At 38.4% G+C, this 6,000-nt stretch overlaps 1 protein-coding gene across 1 annotated transcript in view; it reads right to left on the minus strand.

The window, feature by feature from the left end:
• dtx3l1 (deltex E3 ubiquitin ligase 3L1) overlaps positions 1–3,626 on the minus strand; it is a 38,003-nt gene extending 34,377 nt beyond the window's left edge. The window contains exon 1 of the mRNA XM_044338895.1: positions 3,326–3,626. The gene's annotated coding sequence lies outside the window, so the exon portion shown is untranslated. The remainder of the gene's footprint in view (positions 1–3,325) is intronic.
• Between the last annotated feature and the right edge of the window lie 2,374 nt (positions 3,627–6,000).

Raw genomic sequence — 6,000 nt, forward strand, 5'->3', positions numbered from 1 at the left:
CTGCTCGAGGTTTCTTCCTGTTAAAGGGGAGTTTTTCCTTGCCGCTGTTGCTTGCTGTTTTTCAGTTTCAGTTTCAGGTTTTTACTGATTTCCAAAAAAACTAAAAGGAGCATATCAGAAAATGCATTTTTCATTACCTTTTTTAATTTCTTCTAGGTAGTAGGTAGGTAGTTAGGCACTAAGTTACTTTAGCCACTAACGTCAGGTGTCCTTATAAAAGCCTTATCAATTTTACTTTATTGAATACTCGCCTTTATTTGTTATCTACACTAATCATTTATGTAAGTTAAAGTATGCTCAACAAGAAGCATTCACCTTGTAACCTCATTTGTGCAGTATAGCTATAACTTTAGCCTATTTTTTAGTCTATTTTTAGATTTTATACTGTTATACTCAATTTGAAAGTGGCCTGTATTCAACAAATTAACTCATTTGTCATTTTGTACACATAATATGTACAGTTTGTGGTTAAAAATTGTGTACTGTACAAACTGTTCTGATTGGTGGTTTGACCAGCCTAATTTATCGTCTATTTAACTTGTGACTCATCAGTGTGGGATTCTGCAACAACATTCAGTGTTTACTCTCAAACAAGCAATATTAATTTCAGAAAAGTGAGGAAAGTGAAATTTTTCTTGTTGGTGACATATGTATTTTATATAAAGTAAGATAAAAAAGAACTAGACGAATATATACTGTATTTAACATTCATTTTAAGAAAATTTAAGGCTTTAAGGACATCTATGTGTCATGTTTATGTTTCAACAGCGGCTCGACAATTAGGATTTACATGAATTAATCATTAAACAGAATTGGTAAGTGCTGCTACTCCATAACCTGTTTTGTGTGTGAGTAAATTTATTGTACTGTTGCTGCTTATTCATTTAATTGTTACTGTGAGATGTAAATGAGATTTTGGTATTTTATTGTGGCTCACACGTACTACAACCCCAGAGGTGCATTTTATAATGTGTGTATATAGGATGGCTTTCTAACTCTACTGTGATCTGTGGATTGCATATTTAACATTTTCCTTGCTTATTTGATGCAGATTTAATGTTGTTAGACTATGTTTTTATGCAGGTTTCTGGAAAAGTTATTAATGTACTTTTTTTTTTTTAATGAGTCGAGCAGGTTTTAACCGAGATCGTGCAGAAAACTGTCAATCTAATCTGGCGACACTGCTAATTGGTTGTTATGAATGGATTAGGTCCCCCATATTCCCTGTGCTCTCCTCCGTTTTTCCCCTCCCTTGTGTGTGGATTTGTCCCCAATTTGTCTCTCTCTCTCTGTGTATGCTGGGTGTGGCATCCTGGTTACCCTCTCCCACTCCTCAACCAGTGCACCCGCAGCTGATCATCTAAGCAATTTAACAAGCCACTGCAGCATAAAACCTGGGCTCATCCATCAAGACTCTGCCAGATCGTTCAGTCTACCACACAGTACCAACGTCAAGGCCAAGTTCTAATTTGTTGAGCTTCATACTAGTTTGCTTTTGCTAATTCTGAGTCTGCCTGTGCACCACATTCTCACCCCAGTATGCCATGAACAGCTTCATCTTCGTCATCTGTCTCTGGTTTTGGATCCTCAACTCATCACCTGCCCAGCTCTGCTAAGAACTCCATTCCCCAACTTGCTTACTACACGGAACCCCTCACGTGCTCCGCTCCACCTGCTCCGTCTGCCACTCTCTGCCCCGCCTCTGCACTGGACTCTGATATCAACCAAACTGCTTGCATTAAAGCCTTTCCTAAACTACTTTTGTCTGTGTCCTGTATTTTTGGTCCTAAATTGAGTAATTATAACACCTGTGGTGCATGCATAATTCAGTTATTCAATTAAAAGTTATCTCAGGACACTTTTCATATAAAGCAGGTCTAGACTGTACTCTTTAATTTACAGAGACCCAACAATTCCCCCATGAGCAAGCACATGGCAACAGTGGCAAGGAAAAACTTCCCTTTAATGGGAAGAAACCTTAAGCAGAACCAGGCTGTAGGTGAGCAGCCATCTGCCTTGATTGGTTGGGTGGGAGGGGGGGAGACACAGGGAACCATAATAACAACAATACTAACAATAACAACAACAACAATAATAATAATAATAATAATAATAATAATAATGGAGATGACTAGTAATAGTAATAGCAATAATGGCCGGAGAAAGTGTGAAGGCTGGACAGATGGAGAGGTGGAGGAGAAGAGAGGAGCTTAGTGCATAATGGAAAATCCCACAGCAGTCTAGGCCTACAGCAGCATAACTAAGGGCTGATTGAAGGCAAGCCTGGTTGGCCCTACCATATATATATATATATATATATATACATAACTATAAGTTTTATCAAAAGGAAAGTTTTAAGCCTACTCTTAAATATAGAGAGGGTGTCTGCCCCCCCTGGACCGAATCTGGAAGATGGTTCTACAGGAGAGCAGCCTGATAAGCTGAAGGCTCTGCCTCCCATTCTACTTTTGGAGCACATCGTTCTAGTGGGGTAACAGGGTACCACAAGCTCCTTAAGATATGATGATGCTTGACCATTAAGGGCTCTGTAGGTGAGGAGAAGGATTTTATATTCTATTCTGTATTTTACAGGAAGCCAATGCAGCAAAGCTAAAATGGGAGAAATATCTCTCCAGTTTTTGTCAGAGTACACGTGCAGCTGCATTCTGGATCAGCTGGATATCTTTAGAGACTTGTTAGGGCAGCCTGATACTAAGGAACTGCAATAATCCAGCCTAGAATTAACATATGCGTGGACTAGTTTTTCTGCATCTTTTTGAGACAGGATGTGCCTGATTTTTGCAATATTATGTAAGTGAAAAAAGGCAGTCCTTGAAATTTGTCTTATGTGGGAGTTGAAGGACATATCCTGATCATAGATAACTCCCAGATTCCTTATGGTGGTGCTGGAGGCCAGGGCAATGCCATCTAGAGTAGCTATATCATTAGATGCTGTGACTCTAAGGTGTTTAGGGCCAAGCACAATAACTTCAGTTTTGTCTGAGTTTAGTAACAGCGCATAAGTGCATATCAGGTGTGCATGAAAATGCGGTAATGTACACTTATGCGTTCATGTTTGGGGGTTTGAAAATATGGTCACCCTAAGTGGGGGGGGAGTTGGCAACTGTGTGTATCGCTAACTTACCTGTGACAGTAAATTAACAATTGGCCTAATATACAACTAGCTAGCTAGCTAATATTACAACGTAATGTTAGCTAGTAAGTTAGCAACTTAGCCAAAACTGAGAGGAGGAACTTGATAATAGAAAAAATTTCCTCAAACTCCTACCATGACAAATATATATTGCACGCAGTATTGTCCTACCTTCAACAGTTTGGCAGGCCACTGTAAAGGCTTTTGTTGATGAAGGACCAGGAGTGGGAGTTGGAGTTGTGTTCGCTGTTCATAAAATGGATGAGGGAAAGGTGGCCATTACTGGAAGTTTCCTCTTTATCAAGAACTTCCAGCGCCTGTCTAAGCAGTTACACTAGCTCTGGCTTTGCCATTGCTAGAAGCCAATTACAGTTCTAGCTCTTAACATATAGCAGAACAACTAATCAAACTCACTGATGCTGTTAACTTAAAACTTCAACACAAATGTGGACGCCAGAACACAGTGTGATTCCTCTTCTAGTTTGGAGGTGCCTCTGCACCTCAGCCATTTCAGACCGTCCCACCAGCTTTTGGGCCACACTTCCTCATTTACATACAACTTGAAAAGCCAAATGTCAAATGGATAATGGAAAAGATAAAATATGAAATGCCAAATGTCAAATGGTGCAAATGTAAATGTTATATTTAATCATTTAAGTATTTCCATTTAAGCTTTTCCATTTCCCATTTTAAGTTTAATATTTGTTTCCCTTATTTCCATTGCCATTTTCAATTTCATCTTTACAATTTTTAAGTTTTCAGTTTGAGCATTTCCATTTAAGCTTTTGCATTTTAAATTAAATTTTTTTCATGGTCACTTTACATTTTCAAATTATCATTTCACATTTTAAATTAGCTTTTTTCAATTTCCTTTTGTCTTTTTTAGTTTAATTATGGCCTGATTATTCCTAGTAGTGTAGTAAAATCATAACCTTTTTTATGTCTTTTGATTTTCTACTTGGACTTTTAATTTGAATTATGACCAAAATATCCTCCATAAAACACAATGTTAGAGATCTTTAAAATCCTTTAAAATATACAGAGAAAAATAGGTTAGAACAAAAGAGTCATAAATGTAGAATATTTAAAGAATAAAAACAGCAGGCTACAATAAAAATTATATTTTAACCAGCATGTTAACAAAACTTTTTCCTGAAATGAACTTCAGCGTCAGGTAAGGGAGAGTCTGGAGTGCCCCCAACAGCTTCAGCCTCAGGTGACAATCTGAGTAACAGTCTGATTTGAGTGGGCAGGTAGGCTTTTTACAATAACTGCTAATGAAATCCTGTACTCTGCAACGATGAGTGATTGAAGAGGAGTCAAATACACAGTACCCAGACAGCACCCACAATCATGGCCATCACAGGTTCAGCACCTTGACAGCGATTGTGACACTTTAAAGTTTGTTAAAAAGCTCCAGTAGTATAAAATTTATTAATTACAATTAACTCCATAATCTGTGTTTAACGTTCTAAAGTGGTCTATTAAATTTTGTTGTGTGTTTGAAATGATATATCCTCATTATGAAAGGTGTTAAAAGTCACCTGCTCAGTGCTGCAGGAGAGGGGCCCACTCAGGGTAGGCTGTGGGGGGGCCTCATGTTTGTGTTACAGTGCTGTTTTCACGCTTGTGTATGTTTACTAATTAAATAGAAATTACAGTAATTACAGAGTAATTGCAGTGCTGTACTTCCTATGAGGACTAAATGGTGATCTTTACAGATACTTTGTTTCTTCCTGGTAACATTATAACTAATTTGCCAGTTTACACTTTAGACTGTTGTTTATGTATCTCTTTCTGATTTGTAATCATCATTACTATTTGCTTGTCAATATTGTTTTCACAGTTTCACAATTGCTTCCAGTAAAAATCTCAAAGAGTTTTTGGATGCATGAGATGGTCAGACAGAGATTTTGTATATGGTGAGCCACTGAGGTATTCAGTGGCTTCACTGTATAGACCCTTGAAGCTCCCTTTGCAGGCAAACACAGAAGCCCATGTTAAGGAGCCTCTGTGTGCTCCTTTCCCATGGATTCCCACCTTCTATACTTGTACATACACCTTTTGTTAACAATACACACAATGGCAAGTTTATTGTCAGCAGCACATCATCCATCATAGAAAAAAATCACTATGTGGACCACCACCTGAAAACCTTTGATATGATTTATGTGCATTTTAGAAGTGTTTTAGAAGGTCAAGACGGCTATTCTGTTGTGGGAACGAGGCAGTTCATTAATGGTAATGGTAAGTGGACTGCACTTACATAGCGCCTTTCTAGTCTTCCGACTACTCAAAGCCCTTTACACTGCTTACCAACATTCACCCATTCATACGCTGATGGCACCGATGGCTTCTAGGCTGGATAATTGCAACTCTTTTTTTTTTTTTTTTTTTGAACTTTATAATTGCAACTCATTATTATCAGGCTGTCCTAACAAGTCTCTAAAGACTTTCCAGCTGGTCCAGAATGCAAGTGCACATTTGCTGACTAAAACTAGAAAAAAAGATAACATTTCCCCCATCTTAGCTTCGCTGCATATTCTTCCAGTAAAATCAAGAATTAAATTTAAAATCCTTCTCCTCACATACAAAGCCCTTAATGGTCAGGCACCATTATATCTTAAAGAGCTCATAGTACTCTATTTCCCCACTAGAGCACTGCGCTCACAAAATGCAGGCTTACTGGTGGTTCCTACAGTCACCAAAAGTAGAATGGGAGGCAGAGCCTTCAGGCTTCAGCTATCAGGCTCCTCTCTTGTGGAACCATCGTCCAGATTCGGTCCGGGGCGCAGACACACTCTCTACGTTTAAGAGTAGGCTTAAAACTTTCCTTTTTGATAAAG

The sequence above is a fragment of the Thunnus albacares genome, chromosome 21 (genome assembly GCF_914725855.1).
Source record: "Thunnus albacares chromosome 21, fThuAlb1.1, whole genome shotgun sequence".
In the NCBI taxonomy this organism is placed as follows: Eukaryota; Metazoa; Chordata; class Actinopteri; order Scombriformes; family Scombridae; genus Thunnus; species Thunnus albacares.